This window comes from Macrotis lagotis, chromosome 7 (assembly GCF_037893015.1).
Source record: "Macrotis lagotis isolate mMagLag1 chromosome 7, bilby.v1.9.chrom.fasta, whole genome shotgun sequence".
NCBI lineage: Eukaryota > Metazoa > Chordata > Mammalia > Peramelemorphia > Peramelidae > Macrotis > Macrotis lagotis.
In genome coordinates this window covers 134,718,820-134,743,000 of record NC_133664.1, presented here as the reverse complement: position 1 = coordinate 134,743,000, position 24,181 = coordinate 134,718,820, and the positions used below count along the sequence as shown (strand labels likewise).

The following is a 24,181-nucleotide window of genomic DNA, read 5'->3' as shown; positions in this document are numbered from 1 at the left end:
ATATATATTTTGGAACCTGTGGGACTTCTCCCATTTTTTATGCTTTCTTCAGGATATAGACCAAGTATTTGTATTACTGAGTCAAATGGTGAATAATTTTACTGTTTGGATCAGTTCACGACTCTATCATCAATACATCTAATCCTCCCCCAATCTCTCCAACATTGATCATTTCCCTTTTAGCCAACTTAACCAATCTGATAGGTGTAAGGTAATATCACATAGTTGTTTTAATTTTCATTTCTCTAATCACAAATGATTTGGAACATTTTTCCATATAATTTTATATAACTTTAATTTCTTCATTTGCAAACTCCCTGTTCATATCTTATAACCATTTATCAGTTGGAGAATGACTTGCAACCTTATAAATTTGATGAAATTCTCTGTCTATTTTAGAAATGAGAACTTTGTGGAAACTCTAGCTATGAAAATTATTTCCCAGTTTCTGTTTTCCTTCTAATCTTGGCAGCATTGGTTTTATTAATGCAAAACATTTTTAATTTAATATAGTCAAAATCATCTATTTAGCATTTATAATGTACTCTCTTGTTTGATCATAAAATTTTCCACTTTCCATAGATTTGACAGATAGAGTATTCATTTGATAATTTGTCTATGATGACAGTAATTTTTGTCTAAATTCTGTACCCATTTTCACCTTAATTTGGTATAGTATGTGAGATGTGGACTATTCCCAACTTTTCCCATATTATTTCCTAGTTTTCCTATGAATGTTTGTCAAATAGGGAGTTTTTATCCCAGAAGCTAATATCTTTTGGTTATTCAAAAAGGTGATTACTGTAGTCCTTTACTATATTTCTTTTGAATCTATGTTAATCCACTGATCCATCACTCTATTTCTTAATGAGTACCAGGCACTTTTGATGACTGCTGAATTTATACTATAATTTCAGATCTGCTAAAGCTAGGTCACTTTCCCTTGCATTTATTTTCACTTTTTTCCCCCTTTAATTCCCTTGACACTTTTGATCTTTTATTGCTCCAGGTGCATTTTGTTACTAATTTTTCTAGTTGGGTAAAATAGTTATTTGGTATTTTAATTGGTATAGCACTCAATAAGTAATTTAATTTGGGTAGAATTCTCCCTTTTTATTTCATTAACTCAACCTAACTTTGCATGATTGATGTTTTTCCAAAGGTTTAGATCTGACTTTACTTGCATGAAAAGCACTTTGTAATTGTGTTTATATAGTTTCTGGGTATGTCGTGGAAAGTTGATTCTCAAGTATTTAATGTTGTCTGAAATTACTTTAAATGGAATTTCTCTTTCTCTTATTCTTACTCTTGTTCTTATTCTATCTTTTACTCTTATTGTTCTTAAATAGAAATCTTAATGATTTTTATGGGTTTATTTTATATCCTGCTACTTTGCTGAATTTAATGTTTCCAGAACTATTTTAGGTGATTTTCTAGGGTTAGGGTTCCCTACATATACCATCATATCATATGCAAAGAGTCAAAGATTTATTTCCTCAGTGTCTATTCTTATTTCTTCAAATCATTTTTGTCTCTTACTGATAAATTGAGCATTTCTAATACTATATCTGGGCATCCGTGTTTCACCCCTAATCTTATTGGAAATGCTCCAAATTTATTCCCATTTTATCTGTATTAGATAGATATAGTCCATTAATTCCTATATTCTCTAGTGTTTTTAATTAACATTTTTGATTGATATTTAATTTTTCCATATACATGTTATGAAAGTTTTTCAACATTCCTTCACATGCATGTGCATATCTTTTTTAAACAATTTTCTTTCAACCTTACTCCCTAATCCCTTCTACTTAGTGATGGACATTTAGGTGAAGATTGTACATGCACATCTGTATTAAACATGTTTATAGATTAATCATGTTAAGTATGAGGAACTAGAAATAAGGAAAAGAAATACATAAAAGAAAATTTTTTAAATTTTTTAAAGTAAATTTAACATTCATCTGATTGTGAAGGTTATTTTTAAAATTTTATTTAGTTTAGCTTTGTTTTTTTTTTTTCTTCCTCTGGATGGGGATAGCATTGTTCATCGCCAGTCTCCCATGGTCCTAGCCCTATGAACTAATGAGAGGAGTAGCATCTATCCAGGCTGATCAACTCACATTGTTGTTATTGTGTACATTGATCTGTTGGTTCTGCTCCTTTCACTTAATATCAGATCCTGTAATTCATTCGTACTTCTCTAATCTCACCATTTATGGTTTCTTATTGAACAAAAACATTCTATAACATTCATATCCTATAACTTGTTCAACCATTTCCCAATTGATGGGAATCCCCCAGTTTCCAATTCTTTGCCACTACAAAAAGAGCTGCTATGAATATTTTGGAATATATATAACTTTTCCTATTTTTATGATTTCTCTTGGATATTGGCCTAGTATTGGAATTGCAAGGTAAAAGGATATATACTCTTTGGACATAAGTTCCATAGTGATCTCCAGAATGGTTGGATCAGTTCACAACCCCCACCAACAATGCATCTATGCCCCAATACTCTCACAATCTCTCCAACATTGATCATTTTCCCTTTTTGTCATCTCAGTCAATCTGATAGATATGAGGTGATACCTCATAGTTGTTTTAATTTGCATTTCTCAAATAAATAGTGATTTGGAGCATTTTTCATATATTATAGCTTTAATTTCTTCAATTAAAATCTGTCTTTTCATATCTTTTTTACCATTTATCAATTAGAGAAGGACGAGGAACTTTATAAATTTGATGCAATTAAGAGGTTCATCAGAACCCCTAGCTGTAAAAATTGTTTTTCAGCTTTCTGTTTTTTTTCTAATCTTGGCTGCATTAGTACAAAACCTTTTAAATTTAATATAGGTGAAGTCATTCATTTTGCAATTTATATTGTTTTCTATTTCTTGTTTGGTCATAAATATCTCCCCTTTCCATGGATCTGACTGAAGGAATATTTCTTGATCTATTAATTGCTCCATGGTGTCACACTTTATGTCTCAATCCTGTACCCATTCTGACCTTATTTTGCTATAGGGTATAAGATGTGACTTTATGCCTATTTTATGTTATACTATTTTACAGTTCTCCCAACAATTTTTGTCAAATAGTGAGTTCTTATACCAAAAGCTAATATTTTTGGGTTTGTCTAATAGTAGATTAATGCAGTGATTTGCTATTGTTTCTTTTGAACCTATCCTAATCCTCTGATTCCTTACTCTTTCTCTTAACCAGTACCAGATAGTTTTGATAATTGCCTCTTCAGAGAATAATTTTAGATCTGTAGATCTAGGGCACTCTCCTTAACATTTTTTTATAAGTTCCCTTGATATTCTTGATCTTTTCTTGCTCCAGATGAACTTTGTTACTAATTTTTCTCGATTGGTAAATAGTTATTTGTTCATCTGAATGGTATGTCACTGAGTAAGTTACTTAATTTGGGTAGAATTGTCATCGTTATTATATTAGCTCTATCTAAGCATGAGAAATTGACATTTTTCTAATTGTTTAGAACTGACTTTATTTGGGTATGAAGTGCTTTGTAATTGTATCCATACAGCTTCTGGGTTTTCCTTGGGAGGTAGATTCCCAAGTACTTTATGTTGTCTGCAATTACTTTAAATGGATTTTTCTTTCTATCTCTTATTCTTCAGTTTTGTTCTTCATATATGGCAATGTTGATGGTTTATGTTGTTTTTTTTTATATCCTGTTACTTTGCTGAATGTGTTAATTGTTTCAAGAAGTTTTTTTAAATGATTTTCTTGAGTTCTATAAATATACCATCTTGGATTCTCTAAATATACCATGAGATCAATGAGTGAAAGCTTTGATTACTTATTGCCAATTCTGATTTGTTCAACGTCCTTTTCTTTTCTTATTGCTAAGCTTATCGTTTCTAACACTATATTGAACAGTAATTGTGATAATTGGTATCCTTTTTCACCCCTGTTCTTATTGTAAATACTCCTAATTTATTCTTCTCTATTTCATTCGTATAATCATTTAGAGATATAAATTTCCCCTGAAAACTGCTTTGGCTCCATCCTATATATTTTGGGATGATATCTCATTGCTATTTTCTTGCATGAAAAGATTGATTATTTTTATGATATTTTCTTTTCTCCACTTGTTCTATATAATTAGTTTTTTAGTAATTAATTTTTGGTTTATCTTTGCATTGCCCTTTATTTCATGTAATTTTTATTGCATTCCAATCTGAAGAGTATGCATTTATTATTTTTCCCTTCCTGCATTTGACTGAAAGATTTTTATGCCCTAGTATATGATCAATTTTGGTATAGGTTGCCATGTACTACAGAGAAAAATTTATAATCCTTTTAATCCCCATTAAGTATTCTAGAGAAGTCTATCATATATAAGTTTTCTAAGATTTTAGTTACTTTCTTACCTTCCTTTTGTTTATTTTGTGGTAGATTCACCTCTTTCTGGGAGAGGGAGGTTGAGGTCTCCCATTAAGAAAGTTTTTCTGTCTCCTAATTCACTCAGTTTCTCCTCTAAAATTTTGGATACTGTACTACTATGTATAAGTATAAATATATAATAATATAGATTAATTGTCTATGATGCCTATTAAAATATGTAGTTTCCTTCCTTATGCCTTTTAATGAACTCTATTTTTGCTTTTACTTTGTCTTAGATCAGGATAGATACACCTGATTTTTTTGCTTTGACTAAAGCATAATATATTTTGCTCAAACCTTCTACCTTTATCCTGTGTATATAATTATGTTTCAAATGTGTTTCTTCAAAACAACATATTGTAGGATTCTGGTTTTTAATCGACACTGCTTTCCACTTCTATTTTATGGCAGAGTTTATCCCACTCACATTCAGATGCCTGTTAATCTGATGTTATTTATCTTCACTAATGCCTAGCCTTCTCAATCTTTTTGATTTTATTGTTTTAACCCTGTCTTACTTACATGCGTTTTTCTCAAATTATACTCATTTTATCAGACTGATAGCAGTACTATCAATCAAAGTATTATGAGTCAAAGTACTATCAATCAAAAGTTGATTGAGGGGGCAGCTAGGTAGCACAGTAGATAGTGCACCAACATACCTTAATAATTACCTAGCTGTGTGATTTTGGGCAAGTCACTTAACCCTATTGCCTTGCCAATAAATCCAAAAAAATAAATTAAAAGAAAGTTGATTGAATGATTGCTTGCTTGCTTGATAAGCTCAAAGTACTTTCAATTAAGGTACAATGAAAGATGGATTGATTGATAAGCAACATTGCCTCATAGTCACCAAATACTTTCCCTTCTTTTGTCTCATTAGATGTACACTTCTTAAGACATGAATCATTTCAAATTATAATCACTTTATACTTTACCCACTTTTCAAGTACCCTCCTAGATGACCACACAGTCCTCATGATTCAAAGCATCATTCAAGGCCAAATCATTTCATGCATCATTGTACACTTCTCAAACTTACTTTCTCCAATTTTATCCCTCTTTTTAGCTCCCCAACCTTGGTACTTAAACTCCCCTTAACTAAAGTATGAATAAAATTAAGGTCAGTTACTAATCTATTTATGTCCAACCCTTCTATGTAGGTTCCCACTCTCTGTCCCTGTGGTATTCCAAAACACTAAATATCTAGCTAAATAATGTTATTTCTGACTTAATTAACTTTCCAATCTCTAAGTATTCTATGTACCGGAACATTCTGAAGGTCTCTCATAAGAACTTTACAATTATGAAGTATGGGGCACACTGCAGAACTTCCTAGGATAGGTTGCCCTCATCAGTTAAATTTTTAAACTTTATTAATAAGGCAGATTTAAAGTAGGTCAAAGGAAATGTGAGATGCATAAATTTAGAGTAAAGCCCCCCAGATGTTCAGCAGGTGAAATGATCTTGCTATCCCAAACATAGAAATGTCATTTTGGTCTTCTTCAAAAGAAAGACAAGAACCAACCCTACTCATATCTTTTATATCCAGTTTTTTCACCTATATTTAACCCTTTAACTATCCTAAGAGAAATAAAATTCTCACTAGTTACAAGTGTTATATCTCCTCTTCGAGGGTTGCATAAAATTTAATGTTCCTGACTAACATTTGTTTTGTTTTCTTCCTTTTCTGTTTACCTTTTGTGCATCTCTTGAGTCTTGCATTTGGAGACTGAATTCTCTTTTCATTTCTGGTCTTTGTGTCAGGAAATTATGGAAGTCCTCAATTTGATTGAACATCTGTCTTTTCTCCTAACAGAATATGCTGAATTTTAAAGTAACTAAATTCTTTGTTGTAATCCAAGGTCATGTATTCCATTCCTTCAAAGTTGAAGCAGATAAGTTCTGTGTAAGTTTGTTTCTGTTTCCTTAGTATTTAAATTTCTTCATTTTTGTCTCTTGCAGCATTTTCTCCTTTATTTGAAAATTTTGGAATTTGGTTATTATAGTCAGTCCTTGAAGTTTTTACTCTAGTGTCTATTTATAGAGGATTTCTGTGTATTTCTTTTGTTAAGAATTTATTTTTATTTTTTAAAAGTTCATCTATTTTATTGTTTTAACACTCATCCATAAGTATATACATATGCATATATTCAATTTACAAAATTTGCTTCCACCCTCCATTCCCACCACCCTCCTCTAAGCAGCAAATAGGTGAACTTTGTACATACATATTTTGATAAGCTTGTTTACAGGTTAGTCATTTTTGCTATGAGAAATTAGGATCAAGGAAAGAGATACATGAGAGATAATTTTTATATAGTGTTTATCGGATTCTGAAGGGTTGTTTTATGCTTTCCTTTTTTGTTTTTGTTTTGTTGTGTTTTTCTTCCTCTGGATAGAGATAACATTGTCCATAGCTAGTTTAATACAGTTGTCCTGTCTGACTGAATGACTGAGGGGAGCTGCTTCCACCTAGGTTGATCATCTCACAATGTTGTTGTTAATGTATAATTAATTGTTCTCTTGCTTCTGCTCCCTTCACTCAGCATCAGATCCTGTATCTCATTCTATGCTCCTCAATATCTGACTATTTATAGCTTCTTTTTTCTCTTTCCCAGCCACAAAGAAGAAAAATGATTTATTACCTTTAATAAATGACGGTTTTGGGGAGCTGGGTTTGGGAGGGGGAGGCAACTTGCAGTCCTGTTCTTCTGGAGATCACAGCTGAGTAAGTGAAGAATGCTAAATCAGTCCAGATGCTTTTTCCTGTATGGTATACTCTTTATTTTTTCACCTTCCAGTTGATGAAGATGAGAAACAGTAAGCCTAAGGCTTTGTAGCCCATCCACAGTCCCAAGTAACTGTTGCAAAGTCATTGTCATAATAAATGCAGGTCCCCTTCTTTCCTGAGCACAACGTGTTCCACTGGATGCAGGAGTAATCAATAGTAAGACCATACAGGGCTGGAGAGGGTAACCAGGCCACCAACCTCATCATCAAGAACTGGACACCTATAGCAAACAATTTTTCTTCCTGATTCACCACCCTCAAGACCACCATGTAAATAGGATTGTGGGAAACACAGGCAATCAAGGAGACAGAGGAGACGAGGAAGGTGGTGGGGAGAAGGAAGTGAGCACAGGACATTGGACATGATCCTGTCTTGCTTGAAGAGATATCACCCAGGATACAGGTGCAATTGAAATAATTTATCTGTGGTTTTGAATTTACCAAGCTGATGTTGAAGTTCATACAACCAGCATGAAAGGAGGAGATGTATTCGATTCCATTGGATCTACAGACAGGGTAGAAGATAGAATCAGGACATGAACAATTCTTATGACATTCTAGCAGTCCACAATTTAAAGAATTTGGTATGCTTATTGAGTTAACCTCCTCAATATTTGGTGTACAGCAGGCCATGAAGAACAAAGGGAGACAGAGTAACATGGATAGAGTAATAATGACTGTAGCCACAAGGGGGATAACTTGAAGGGAGAAAATAAAGCATTTCATAAGGATGCCCCTGAATAGCATCCCAAGGCAACTGCTGGGAGATTCACAGAATCAATGAGAAAGTTGTCATAGGCTACAGTGATGCCATATTGTTTCTCCAGGAATTATTGAGGAAAGTGGAGAGGCCAGCGATGACTGAGGAGAAGGTGCACTGTGTCGGGACCACTAAGACAAAGAGGGAATTCATCAGAAGTCTCATTAAAATGTGGGGAAATCATTTAATGAAATTTGCCATGGTGACTTTGGGCTTGTTTTCTTCCATCCTCTTCATCTCATCTGATAAAGTGATGGATATCTGTTCTTTTCTGTGCATGTTTCATAGGAAGAAAAAAAAATGAAAAAGATGTGATAACCAAGCAGCCTGAGGAGATGAGGAGGCCTAGCCACCAGGCTCTAATCCATTGAGGATCTCCAGTGTTCAAGTCTACAGAAGCCATATTGACTATTCCATAATCAACAAAGATTTGTAAGACAACTGACCCCAACAGGTATCCAAAAGGTGGTCCAAAAACAGCAATGGCAAATAAAATTGAAATGTATAAAGGTGAGTCATTTGTTTCAGCAAAATCATCCACATAGGAGATAACAAAAGGTTGAATGAGGACTGTCCCAATGCTAGCCAATAGTTGAGCTACCACCATCAAGTCCCACATGCTACTGGTCTCCATCCTAGTATCTTGAAAAGCATTCTGACACTTATATGGAACAAGGTCTGGCCTATTCTTATAGCAGATATCCTGGATTTGGCTTCTATTTCCCCTAATAACATGGGTATACTGGTATGGTTCTGAGAGGAAGAGTGAGAGGGTTAGAAGGAAAGCCCCTGTGGCCAGCAGGAGACTCCCAATGCCAATGACTCAGGGATGGTAAAGGCAGCTGCCAAAATAACTGACGAAGATGATGAGGATAGCATTACTGATTTCATGTAAACTGGAGATAAAGCCAGAAGAAGAGCTGGAGAGGCCAAAGTGCTTCTCAGTGTTGATGAGGCTGCTCTTGAAATAAGCACTATAGAGAAGCTGACACAATTGTAGGAGCCCTTGACAAAGCACAAACGCCTTTATGTTGCCAAAGATGATCCAATGAAACTTGGTAAAAGGCTTCCAGTTCTGCCGTTTGCTTTGCTCAGGTAGGAGATCCATCCTCAGGCTTCAGAACTATGGGAAAAGTGCTTGGACAGAGCTGGTGGGCAGACAAGTCCCCTTCTTATCCTCCCACCTTCTCTCCCCCAGCTGCTGGTCCACTCTCCCCAAAATCAGTGGGATTGTAGGTCTGGGGAGGAGTGCAAAATCATCTCAGCTTGGAGTGGGGCTAGGGGAGGAAGAAGCCAGGAGTCAAGCAGCTCTCCCCAGCTGTCCAGAAGCTTCAGGGCTGTCCAAGTAAGGGAGAGGGATCAGATGGCCCCAGTGAGTGGATGAATGGGTGAGTGGGTGAGTGGGTGAGTGGGTGAGTGAGTGAGCTATTTATACTTTCTTATAAAAATAATATTCCCTCAGTATTCCTGTACCATAACTTGTTTATCCATTCCCCAATTGATGGGCATCCCCTCAATTTCCAATTCTTTGCCACTACAAAAAGAACTGATATGAATATTTTGGAACATATGGGACTTTACCCATTTATTAGGATTTCTTCTGGATATTGGCTGAGAATTGGAATTGCTGTATCAAAGGGTAGGAACAGTTTTATTGATCATTGGGCATAGTTCCATACTGCTATCCAGGAAGGTTGGATCTGTTCACAACTCCACCAACAATGCATAAATGTCCCAATCCTCCCACAACCTCTCCAACATTGATCATTTCCCCCTTTTTCTCATGTTAGCCAATATGATAGGCAGAAGGCAACACCTCATAGTTGTTTTAATTCACAATTCTCTAATCAATAATGATTTGGAGCATTTTTTGTTATGTTTATATATAGCTTTATTTTTTTATTTGAAAATTTTCTATTCACATTCTTTGACAATTTTATCAATTGGGTAATGACTTGTAACCTTATACATTTGATGAAATTTTAGAAATGACATCTTTATCAGAACTCCTAAGTTGTGAAGAATTTTTCCCAGCCTTCTGCTTTCCTTGTAATTTTTGCAGCATTGATTTTATTGGTGCAAAAATGTTTTAATTTAATATAGTCAAAATCATTCATTTTTTCAGTTTATAATGTACTCTAATTCATGTTTGGTCATTAATTTTTCTCCTTTCCATATTTCTGATATATAGATTCTTTCTTGGTGTATTAATTCATCTATGATGTTGCCCTTTATGTCAAAATCCTCTATTTTGACCTTATTTTAGTATAGCGTCTGTGTTTTCTTTCAATGGCTATTTTGCCTTCTTGATCTAATATATTAGGACAATTTTCCTTGATAATTTCCTGAAAGATATTTTCCAGGTTCTTTTTTTTTGATCTAGGCTTTTTCATAGACCAATAATTCATAAATTATGCCCTCCAGATTTATTTTCCAGGTTGTTTGTATTTCCTAAAAGGTACTTTATGTTTTGTTAATTTTTTCAGCATTTTTATCTTGGTTGATGGAATCTTGCAGTCTCATAGATTCATTGGTTTCTATTTATCTAATTCTAATCATTAGGGTTTTATTTTCTTTAGTTATCCTTATTGTTTTTTTTTTCCAGTTGGTTACTTTTACTTTTTCCTGAGTTGCATTCCATTTCCAGTTGGTTCATTTGAGTTTTAGATTAATTACATTTCTTTTCCAATTGTTAAAATTAAGTTTTAGGTGACTTGCATTCCTTTACCAGTGGGTCAGTTTTATGTTTTGAAGATTTACATTCTTTTTCCAGTGGCTTAATTTTACTTTTAAATGAGTTGATTTATTTGGTCAATTTTCCATTATTTTTCTTCATGACTCATTTCTTTTATCCATTTTTCTTCTTCTCTTCTTTGAGTTTTAATTTTTTTTCAAGCTCTTCTATGAGGCTTTGGATTTGATTCCAATTCATAGACTCCTTTGAGACTTCCCATGTAGGTAATTTTCCACTGGTTTCTTCCTCTTGAGGTGACATTTTTATCATCTCGACCTGAATAGTAGCTTTCTATGTTTAGCTCTCTTGTTTGAATTCTGCTCCTAAGGTGGAGTGCTTTTCATACTGGGACTGGAGTCTGATCCCTGGCTTATTGTTGACCAAGTTGTTGCCTATGCAGCCTGGGCATCACCTTTTGCAGAGGTTTATTTCCTCCTTTATGTCCAGGCTCTGTCTATGCAGTGGTTTATTCCCTATCCAAACTTGTCTTTTGCCTTAATGTTTCCAGAGTTCAAACTTTATTTGGCTTTGAACCTCTCCCTGCTGGCTTCCTATCTAGCTGTTGGGACCCTTGCATGCACTGTAGTTAAATGCCTTCATCTGTGGTTAAATGCCTTCATCTGGCCTTTCCACTCTCCTGCCTAACTCGTTTTTTACTTCCCCCTTTCCCCCAAAGAGACAGAACTTCACTGAATATCCTCCACAATGTCTAAAGTTGAAAACTTCTTGTCTTTTTTTGTGGGACCTGTAGCTTTAATGTCTCTGTAGCAGCTTCATTTAACTTTCTATAGGGAAAAGTTCCAGGAGCACGATAGCATTATGCTGCCATCTTGGCAGAATGTCCTTAATTTGTTTTTAAGGTGATATTTTTTTCAGTATTTGTCTGTGTGTGTGTGTGTGTGTGTGTGTGTGTGGGTGTGTGTGTTTGTGTCTCCTTTACCAAACTCTTGACTCAATTTTTCACGATTTTCTTGTGTCACTCTCATTTCTTTTCACAATTTTCCCTCTACCTCTTTCACTTGATTTGCAATATATACACACATATATGTCTATTTTTTCCCCAGTCTATTATTTCATTTTTAACTTTTGTTAAAGTAAAACTATGCTTCAAGGGTGGAGAATTTAATAATTTTCTGCTACTTTTTTTTAAAGATACTTTTAGAGATCTGTAAGTTTTTAGTTCGTTGGTTTTATAATTTAAGGAAAAGTGTACTGTCCTGTCCTCTGTCTTGGACTATGAGTAAATATAACTCTTTTTTTCCTCTTGGAACTATGGAGAGGATTTCACTGTCTTGTGGCCACAGACATTTGTCTGTTACTACTCCTCCTTGCCCTGGAAATGCCACTGAGGACTGGCACCCAGATCAAAGTATGGGCAAAGCAAAAGAGTCTTGCCTCAGTGTTAGCAAACAGAACTTTTTAAAATCCTTCTGATGTGTTATTTCACACTTTCACCATCTGCAGGCTGTGAGCTCTGGAGGCAGCTATTACTGGTGCTGATTGAACCTGCTTCTAGTTTGCTGAAACTTGGTTTGTGCTTGTTCAGACTGCATGGGACTGAGCTCCACCTTCACCCAGGTGTGATAGACCTTCACTACTGTTTTTCTAAGCTGACTTGGGCTGGAAATTTATTTCACTCCAGTCTATTTGTTTTCTTGACTGCTCTAGAATTGTTTAGAGTTATTATTTAAAGATATTTGGATGGTTTCAGGGGAGACCTCTGATGAGCCCATGCCTTTATTCTTCCATTTTTTCTCTTCCTATGTAAAATATTTTTAATTAACAACCAACTCTGGACTTTGATAATACTCTGATTCCCCATAAGAGCAGAAATCTATCTCTAGATATACTTTGTTGTTTTTTTTTGTTTTCTTTTTCATTTACTTCCATATCTTTGAGTTCAAATTCTTGCTCTGTTATTTATTTCTATGACCTAGAGAAAATAATTTCTCTGGGTCTGTTTCATCATTTGTAAAACCATGTACTAAGAGAAGATGATGTCACAGGTTTCTTTCAACTTTGTACTTTATTATCAAATATGTGTCTTCAGTGTACAGCAGAATCACATATGACATTTGCTTTTTAATTCCATTTCAAAAGATTTAATTACCGAATTTCCCAAAAATATAAAGTCATTTTATCTCTAAAAATATCTCACTACAATAAGAATACAATAGCTGACAATTATACAGTACTTTAAAGTTTTCAAATAACTTTGCAAATATTTCCTTTTATTCCATACAACAACTTTGGTAGTTCCTATTGCTTTCCCCATTTTTAATCATTGAGGAAACTGAGATAGACCTAAATTAAGTGATTTCTTCAGGTTCATGCACCTAGTTAGTGTGGGATTTGATCTCAGATCTTCCTAAAACTAAGCCCACACATTAATTTCTTTTCCCCTGAACTGATAATTATAGTGGGTTTCCAGTGCAATAAACTGTAGAAGGCCACATAGTCTTGGTTTCTCAACCAGCTTTTTCCTGGTAATTCACAATTCTAAAGAAAGCAGTAATTTGTCTCTGTTTGCAAAACAAAAGACCTTAGTTTTAGAAAAGAACTGTTATTAGTTTCACTCTCACAGGTGCTATTGCTTCTTTTATTCTACTGAATCTATGTGAACAGGGCACAGTACAAATCCTGGACTGCTTTCACTGCTTTGTCTAGTGTTGATGAGGTGCCATATGGTTCTGGAACCTTGTTGTAGAAAGTGCTAAATGACTATACTGGCTGTCAATTGTATTGAATGTATTGCTTCTATATTTGCAAGATCTATGAGTAATTCTAACCAAGTGCAAGACAGTCACAAATCTCAGAATAACATTGTTTCAAATTCCAAATACTTTTTAAAAAAAAGTCTTAAAGTTAGCAAGAGGAAACAGAATGGTTAAGGAAGCTAGAACATGCCTTCATAAATTATGAAATATTCAATAAATAGAAAATATGCATCACAGGCTATCATGTTCTTATTCTCTGCAGACTTGCCATCTGACTTCTACACATGTTAGTAGCTCAAATTATTCATTTGTTCATTATACAATATTTTAGAAAGCCAGAAATATGCCAAACATGCAGATTAAAGACATAAACAGCCCTAACCAAACCTGTTTGCTCTACAGACAGTGATCTAAGCATAGCTTTTGGAAAAAGAAGCAAGAGAAACATGAAAGAGCAGTTGAAGAAATTATCACATTATGATAATATAAGATGTGACTACACAGGAATGAGATCTGGACACTAATGATTATTTTCAACAATTTCCCCTTTTTTCCCCAAATTGTCAAGTTTATGGTTCAGTAAGTATCAGAGATCCCAGAATAGTTCAATTCTTAAGTAATGTTAGTAGTATGACAATTATTCAATTAAATTCAACAAATGTGCTTGGACTATTGCAATATCTTTCTGGCTGTTCTCTATACCCTGTCTCTTTGAACTCTAATCTATCTTCCTCTCAATTTTCAGACTGATCTTTTTAAATAGAAAGTCTGGCTGAGTCACATTCTTCTTCAGTAAAGTCATATAGCTCTCTAATATCTCCAAATATTAAAAATCTGTTTGGCTCTTAAAAGTCATTATAACCTAGCCACTTCTTACTCCCATTCATGTATTTGTGATCCATTGATAGTGAACTCCTAGGCAATACTTCCTCTCCCAACTCCTGGTAGTTTAAAAAAAGATGCCCTCACCATGCCTGGATATAGGATACTTCTTCTTTTCCATATTTTGGTCTCATTGATTTCCTTTAAGTCTCAACTAAAATCGCATCTTCTGTGAGAAAACTTTCCCCATCCCCCTTATTACTCGTGTCTTTTTTCTGTGATTATCTTCAATTTAACACATACACACACACACACAAACACACACACACGCACACACACACATATATATATGCAATTATGTATTTATATATGTTTATACCCAAAGACACATATATAGGCATACCTACATATTTGTGCATGGGTATGTCTCTATATAAGATCTTGTTTATGCATAATTGTTTGCAGGTTACCTTATCTCTCCCACTGGACCTGAGGTCCTAGATAAAAGACAATGTTTTAATTTGTTTTGTTTGTTATTTGACTTTTCTATGTAAATTCAATGCTTAATATAATTCCTTGAACATAATATTCACTTAATAATTGTTTGTTGATTGACTGGTTTTGAGTTGAATACCTTATGGTTTCAATATGTTATGATTATACAGACAAACAATAAGCAGATACTTCCCTTGAGCATACCAACTAGTATAAATAGAAATATAATCATTTGGAAAGGAAGACATCATTTGAAACAAGGATTGGATTGCATTAAAGAAAGTTTCATAAAAGAGGTAACACCTGTAATGAGTCCAGAATATGTGTTTCTTTTGTGTAAAAAATGATACTTTTCATTTCCTCTTTCCCTTCCCCAGTCAACAAACTTATTTGCATTTTGTATTGATCTCTCAAAGTAAGAATTAGTTCATGTTCAATTATCTCTCCTTTCTTAATTGGTCCCTTATGTTATCAGTAATGTACGTTAAAGAATTAGATTATGACTGAATTATATGAACATAGAATAAAATTTACTTGTGTGTAAGGCTAACTGGTTTATATTGTGATCAAACTATTGACTTGTGATTATTGAAAGTTTGCTGTTTAATAAGTATCACGGTCATGAGAGGCAGACAGAGGCATTTAGTCATGAAGTCATAGAGCTGAACTATTTTATGTTAGAGACACCTGTAATGGTTAGTCTTAGTCATTTGAAAGTAGAAACTCTACACCTGATCAGGTCTTGTGTACTATTTGTCTGCATTGTGATTATGTTGGATCCAATGAAGCTTTGAGGGACTTGTCTCATCAATGGAATATTTCAAAAACATGCAAGACTTCAGAAAAAAGGGAGAGAAATGGTACACTGGGATTCTTCTTCCTTCCCATCTGATTGCAGTATATTAACATGATGACTCTGATTAGCAACAAGTGTGGAACTTTGTAGGAAGTAGTAATGAAATTTTAGAGTTCAGAGTTCAAATTTGTAAGGTGACCAAATGCAACAGTTTTCTAGAAAAAGTTCAAACTTATTGGTCTCAAGACCCATCAATATTCTTAAAGAGAACTTTTCTATGTTGTGTTATATCTTTTTATATTTATCAGATTAGAACCCTGATAACATCTAAAATATTTATTAACTAATTTTAAAATAGCAGTAATAGAGCCATTAAATTTTAACATGATATATTTTATGAATAATAACTTCTACAACAAAATGAATTATTAAGATGGGTAGCATTGTTTTACATAGTTTTGTAAATCTCTTTAATTTTTAACTTAATAGAAGTGAACTGAATTTTTATTTTGTACCAACATTCAGTCTGTTGTTTTTAAATGAAAGTATACAGAGAAATATGATCATATATATATATATATATATATATATATATATATATATATCTGGAAAAACTGACTCCAAATTTATTAGAGAAAAATATTATCTTAGTATTATCATGAAACCAGTTTTAATCTTCCAGACTGTAAGCAAAGGTCTTGGGGGAGCCCTGTGTATAGTATAGCCCAGAGGCAATATTATGAAAACTGTTTATATGCAGCAAACATGCAAAAACTTTATTATGTCATGGGGAAAAATCATCATTGAATAGTAATTGGGGAATTTTTCAAAAGATTTAGGATAATAATAATATTAATTTGTAACACATTTAAATAAACTTGTTCAACTTGGATTAGTATTTAATTTTTTTTTTATTTTTGCAAGACAATGGGGTTAAGTGACTTGCCTATGATTACATAGCCAGGCAATTATTAAATGTCTGAGGCTGAATTTGAACTCAGTTCCTCCTGACTCTGGGGCAAGTGCTCTATCCACTGTGCCATCCAGTTGCCTCTAATATTAAATACCAGACTAAAATCCAGGCATAATGACATATACCTTCAATTCTTGGTACTGGGACAACCTGAGACTAGTTGATCATTCTCAACTGCAGTAAAATTGATGACATCTGCAATCAATACTGTGCCCCCTCAAGAGTGGAGTATCACTTATTTACCTAAGGAGGTATAATCTAGTTCAACTTGAAAAATATGGAGCAGGTTAAGACTTCTATGCCACTTAGGTATATCACTAAAAGTGCTATTTCTTTACCTTATATTTCAGATAGTTAAAATTATTTCTTTTAAAGAAATAATATTATTGAATGCCATTTGCTTCTTCCTCCTCTATTGAATGATCAAATAAGGCTGTGTTCATACTTTTAAATAGTTTAAATAGTCTTGCTGCTGCTGCTGCCGCTGCTGCTGTTGGTGATGTTCTTGTACTTTGGATTCTGTTTCCATTTGCCAGTCATGGAGAATCAGATAAGATCTAAAACTCAAAATATTATCATTTGTATTGAGTTCTATTATGGAGGGATTAGATCTCATGAAACATATGAATAAGTCTTCCTTTCTGAGAAGTGGCTGATTTTTACAACTATCAGACTATTGGCTAGTCTACTCATTCTGGGTTCAGTTGAATGCTGATAGCTTATTGTTGATCCATCTGCAAAACATGGTGCCATATGCCAGTTTACTTTTGGGTATCTAGAAATGGATTGATCAGAGGAAAAAAGTATGGAACGTCACTGCTTATCTCTCCTCAATACAAATATATATATATATATATATATATATATATATATATATATATATATATATATACAAACACACACACACACACACACACACACACACACACACACAAATATGTATCTTGTTTTTTCATTCCCATTTTATTTTTCTAAGTTATCAGGATAATTTAGAATCCTGGATACTGAAGAATTTCTCTAACCTGAGATGGCTATTTTCTAAGGATTACAATATACTGTAAATATGTACTGAATAATAGATTTACATTTCTGGAGGATAACAGAGAAATCATATTTTTGATTGCCTGCCTGTCCCTTTATGTGAAGCACCTTTTTTTATTTTCTTGCAAACTAGTTTGAGTAGAATAGCTGTACTTGTTCCATTCTAGACCTGACTATTCCATCTTTATTGCAAGGTGGAGAAAGGTATTTCAATGTGAAATTGATTACTTTTTCCAGGCACAAGAGAATATCAGCTTATGGGAAAAGTATCCAAAACAGATTTAGGTGACTGGTGAACATTTTGCTGCCTCATTCAAGTGTAAAGGATACTCAATGGTATTGGCTCCAGCATACATATACATACTTCTGCTCTACTACTTTTGCATCTTTGCTATGAAAATGGCCTGGCTAAAAGTTACACATTTCACACTCTGGTTCATTTCCATAAAGCTTCAGCAATCAGTAAAGCAGTTCCAAAAGATTCCAGTCAGCTGCCTGCCTGTGTCGACTTAATCTAATTGCTTGGCATGAAGCACACATGTTTGCTCCAGTAGTCTTTTCTTTGTGCAAAAGGTATAACTTGACTCTGTTACAATATTTACAGATGAAGGTGGTGATAGTTTTGACCTTGATTTACCAATACAAGAATTTATGGGTTACTGTGTCATGAACAATGCAAATATGCATAAGTGATTCAGATGATAAGGAAATTTCTCTGACTCCTGAGTATTATTTATAAAATGTTGCTTTACTGAGGCTGTTTGCACATGACCTTTGATTTATTATTGCTTTAGTATAACACCGCATTTACACTACAAAATGCTTACAGATATTCATCTACACTATTATGGAATCCCATCTCTTCAATTTCTTGTTCATGGGTTAATCAGGAAACTGGGTCAAAAATGGCACATTACAGATCAATTACAATATTGTCATTACAAGGAAAAGCAATATATTGAGAATTACTTGAAACAAGATCAAGACAAAAACAAAAGTTATAGTAACCATTATTTCAAAAACAAAGGATAAGATGAAAAAGTTATGTGCTTCATTGTTATCCATGAGAAAATGAAAGGATAGCCCCTAGCATGTTGGTAGATCTGCTAAGGCTGATTTATGGAAGGATTTGACCAAGAATGTCATAGGATAGGAAGGCATGATCTGAATGATAAGTGCAAGCAACTACATTGATAAGATCACAGTTACACTAGAGTACTGAAATATAGCTCAGCTTCCCCAGATGTATATAACAATCAGGCTAGAAATTCTATAACGATCCTTAAGATTTATGAATTATGCATGAAATTCAATACATGTAGATTTGGCCTGGAGCTTTTACTACAAAAACCATAGGGAAAAGAGAAGCAGCCATAAAATCCAAACAGTTATGGGACACTGTGACTGTGGGACACTTATAATAGTAAAAGCATAGCAACATAGTTTTAGGAAAAGGAAGACTTTCTTAATGACACAAGGCTCAGTCATTCTTAGGTAACCTGATTTATCATGCTAGTCCATGCAGCAGTTTTGAAATTAAAGATGAAAAACCTCTCTTTTCAATGACATTTTACTGCAGTGTTAGTGTTGTGGATATATAGGAGATTATTAAAATATTTGCTTTCCCAGTGGAATTTTCACTCCTGCTGTTTTGATTGTGGTTAGAGTAGTAATCTTTTAGTTTTCCCTTTGGGTATAGTGAAATTATTCAAAGAAAATGAGAATCAATCATGTATTTCATATGTATCAGACAAACTTAAGCCACAGCAGAGAAATTATAGCTGGTATCTGGCTTTTCTGCTTCCCTCTACCAGTCCCCTTTGGCTTTTACTTATTTTCCCTCCCCATGACTTTTTATTTCTATTTATTTTACTATGTACCTTGTACCTCTTTTTACAAAGAGGATTCCTCTAAGCAGAGTGATGGCTTAAATTCAACTTTGGGGCAATTCTATTCTTTGAGCATTGCTGAAACCCTCTTGAACTATTTGCTATTCATTTCATGTAATATGTATAGAGGGACATTTGGAGTCTTCTTTCAGTAGCTGGAAGGAGCAAACAAATAGAAACTTCACCTGGTGTAATCTGAACATCACAAAACAAATAAAAACAAATGTCACTGAGGCTCAGTCATCTACAAGATTATTTGTTCATTTCTATTACCTCTCCTCTCAAAGACAGTAAGGTTCCTTATCTTCCTCATTTAAGGTAAAATTAACTATAAAGTTTTCATGCCATTTTCCAAGATTAAAAAAATAATTGATTTCAACTCTTGTGATATTTAGGAAAGCAGTATTAAAAAAAATTCCCAGGATCCTTCAGCTATTTCTTGAGAATTCACAATAATAAAATAATTACTGATTTTTATTAACAGATCTAAAATTCAAAATATATTCTAAAAGTGTTATGTGATTTGTGACTCAAAAATATGCATAGAATAAATACTATTGCCATTATTATGGTCATTTTTCAGAAGAGGAAATTAAGATACACCTTGAATAAGTGATTTATTCTTGTTCATATAACTAATTACTTTCCAAGGTATCATTTGGACCTTGAACTCTCAGACTCTATGTCCAGCCATCTATTCATTATATTAATTTACCTCTATCATGGAGGAAACATCTAGAATTTCATATTTTAAATTAATTGATGTCTTCAATATAATATTTTAAAAACTTAAATATTTTATTAATTTGTTTTTCCAACTACATACAACAATAATTTTACCAATCATTTTTGCAAGGTTTTGAGTTTTGCATTTTTCTTCCTTCCTTAATTCTCCTCCCCCTGACAGAAAGCAATCTAATGTCTACTCTACATTCACAACCATACTAAACATAGATCCATATTGATCATGTTGTGAAAGAAAAATCAAATCCAAATGAAGAAAAAAATAGAGAGAAAAAATGACATTATATAAAACAACTTTTCAAGATGGAAGATAGTAAACTTTGGACTTCATATAAACTCCATATGGTTGATATTTTCCACTGCAAGTCTTTTAGATTGTCTTTGATTATTGTTCTCCTGAAATGAGCAAGTCCAACATAGTTGATCATCATCACATGTTGTTAGTGTGTATAATATGCTTCTAGTTCTGCTCATTTCAGTCAACATCAATTCATGTAAGGCATTCCAGGCTTTTCTGAAGTCCTGTCGCACTTGATTTCTTATAGAACACTAGAGCCCCATCACCTTTAAATAACAAGATTTGGTCAGTCATTCCCCAGTTGAGGCATATCCTTTCAATTTCCAGTTCATTACCAACACAGAAAGGCTATTTAATACTACTTTTGGACATGTGGCATTTTTCTCATTTTTGTGATAGAGAACTTTCTGATACAGTCCTAGTAGTAGCGTTATTGCTGGATCAGAGGGTATGCACAATTTCATTGTCCTTTGAGCATAATTGCAAACTGCTCTCCAGAAAGTTTGAATCCAACTCCACCAACAATGCATTTGTGTCCCAGTTTTCCCACCTCCTCTCCAACATTGATTATTTTCCCTTTCAGTCATATTGGTCTCTGTTGTAGGTGTGGGGTGTACTTCAGAGATGTTTTTTTTAAATTTTTTTCACAATTGTTTTAATGTACATTTCTCTAATCAATAATGATTTAGAGCATTTTTTCATATGACTATAGATAGTTTTATTTCTTCATAAGATAATTGTCTTCCTGTATTCTTTGATCATTTATCAATTGGGGAATGACTGGTTTTCTTATAAATTTGCCTCAGTTCTCTATATATTTTAGAAATAAGTCCTATATCAGAAACATTAGTTGTAAAACATGTTATCCAACTTATTGTATTACTTTTACTCTCTTTTGTAATGGTTTTGCTAATACAGCATCTTTGTAATTTAATGTAACTAAAATCATCTATTTTGCTTTTATAATGTTCCCTATATCTTCCTTGATCATAAAACACCCCCCTTTCTGTAGAACTGACAGGCAAACTGTCACATGTTTTCCTAACTGACTTAAAATATTAACTTTTGTGTTTAAATGCGGTTACAATTTTGATCGTATCTTGGTATAGGGTGTGCCTAGTTTCTGCCATAGTATCTCCAGTTTTCTCAGAAGTTTTTAATTGAAAGTTTTGTGTCAGAAGCTGGAATCTTTGGGTTTATCATAGAGTAGATCACTAAAGTCATTGTTTCTTTTGCACCTAATCTATTCTATTTTACTGCCACTCTATAGCTTAGCCAGTATCAAGCAATTTTGTTTATTGATGCATTATAATGTAATTTTAGATCTGATATTTCTAGGCTACCTTCATTTGCATTTTTCATTAATTCCCTACCTTTTCTTCACCTTTTCTTTCCTTCAATAAAAATTTAATCACTATTTTTTTCACTTTTTTTGGGGGGGGAGGGCATGGATAACATTCTTTATCTTAACTCTGTCAAAGACATTGTTTCAATATTTTTCCCACAGTTGCTATTGCTAGCAGTATTTCCCTCCATTGTATTCCTCGCACCCCCATTTTTCTACTCTCTCTTTCCTTTCACCCTGTCCCTCGCTAAAAGAATGTTGCATCTAACTACCCTCCGCCATGTTCTATCCTCTCTTCTATGACTTACACCCTGCCTCCCCTTCTCCTGTCCATTTCCCCCCATTCCTTTCCTCTCCTATTTTTCTCTAGGGAAAGATAGATTTCTATATCCCATTGAGTGTGTCTGTTATTCCCTCTCTGAGTCACTTCTGATGAGAGTAAGGCTCACTCACTCCTCCTTACCTTCTCCCTATTCCATTCTACTACAAAAGCTTTATCTTACCTCTTTTATGTGAAAAACTTACCCCTCTACTACCTCTGTTTTCCCTTTCTCCCCCACTTACTCCATCTTTTTGATATATTGTAATTTCAAATTCAATTTCCTCCTGTGTCATGTCTATATGATCCTTTTCATTGGCCTAATAAATGAGATTGATCTGAATTATCAGTATCATCTTCCCATGCAGGTATACATGCAGTTCAACATCATGAAGTCCCTCATGATTTGCCCTTTGCATTTCCCCCCCTCTAAACTTCAACTGAATCCTGTTCTTGAAGATCAAATTTACTATTCAGCTCTGGTTGTTTCATCTAGAAAGTTTGAGAATCCCCAATTTCATTGAATATCCAGCTTTTCCACTGAAAATGTACGTTCAGTTCTGCTGGATAGTTCAGTCTTCTTTATAATTCAAACTCTTTTGCCATTTGTAATACCATATTACAAGTCCTCAGAGCCCTTAATGTAGAAGATGCTAAATCTTGTATTATCCTGTCTGGAAATCCACAATATTTGAATTGTTTCTTTTTTTGTTACTTATAATATTTTCTCCTTGACTTGAGGGTTCTGAAATTTGGTTTTTACATTCCTGGCAGTTTTCATATGGGGATTTTTTTCAGGAGGTGGTTTCTTTCAATTGCTATTTTGCCCTCTGCTTCTAGTATATTAAGGTTCTTTTTTTTTTTTTTGCCTGGAGAATTTCTTTCAGTTAGTCCAATAATTTTTAAATTATGTGTCCTGGATCTATTTTTCTTGGACAATTGTTTTCCCAATGAGATCATTTTCTTTTACTGTTTCATTCTTTTGGTTTTGTGTTATTGTTTCTTGACTTATCACAAAGTCATTAGCTTCCCTTAGCTCCATTCTATGTTTTAAGAAATTATTTCCTTCAGAGAGTTTTTGTGCTTCATTTTCCATCTGGCCAATACTGCCTTTTAAGGCACTCTTCTCATTGTATTACTTTTGTATTACTTTTTGTATTTTGTATTACTTTTGTATTACTTTTTCCATTTGATCCAAACTGATTTCTAGGATGTTATTTTCTTCAATATTCTTCAGTATCTACTTCACCAAACTGCTGACTTGGTTTTTATGATTTTTTTCCATATTGTTCTCACTTCTCTTCCCAATTTTTCCTCTACCTCCCTTATTTGATTTTCAAAATCTTTTTATGAGCTCTTCCATAATATGAAACCAATTCATATTTTTCTTGCAATCTTTGAATGCAGAAGCTTTGCCATTGTTGTGTTCTGAGTATGTATTTTGATCCTCCATAGGACCGATGTAATTGGCTACAGTCAGATATTTTTCTTCTGTTGTTTGCTGATTTCCCCAGTCTATGACATGAATTTAACTCTTTGTTAAGTTGGAACACTGTTGCCAAGGTAGAAGACAGATTTCCAAACTTTTATACCTCCCAGGGACCTAGAAGTTCTCAATTCTTCCAAGATCGTTTTTTTTTTTTTTTTTTTAGGTTTGTATAAGGCAAATGGGGTTAAGTGGTTTGCCCAAGGCCAAACAGCTAGGGAATTATTAAGTGTCTGAGGCCATATTTGAACTCAGGTACTCCTGACTCCAGGGCTGGTGCTCTATCCACAGTGCTACCTAGCTTCCCCTTCTTCCAAGATGTTATGAGAGACTATGACTGCTCTTCTGACCTGTGCTGTAGTCTGTGGATGACCACAAGTCCTCCTTTCTGTCCTAGAACCATGAAGAGAGTCTCTGCTCCCCTGTAAGAAGAGAGCTTTGTTGTACTTTTCCTTTTCCTGAGACTGGGGTCCCAGACTGTGACTTGGAACTGAATATGGTCAAGCAACTGAATCATGCATCAAGAATAGCAAAGAGACCCCTGCAATCTCTTTCA

General features: G+C 34.0%; 1 pseudogene; it reads right to left on the bottom strand.

Moving 5' to 3' along the window:
* Positions 1 to 7,158: 7,158 nt before the first annotated feature.
* Positions 7,159 to 9,074, bottom strand: LOC141493839 (solute carrier organic anion transporter family member 2A1 pseudogene; annotated as a pseudogene).
* Positions 9,075 to 24,181: the final 15,107 nt, after the last annotated feature.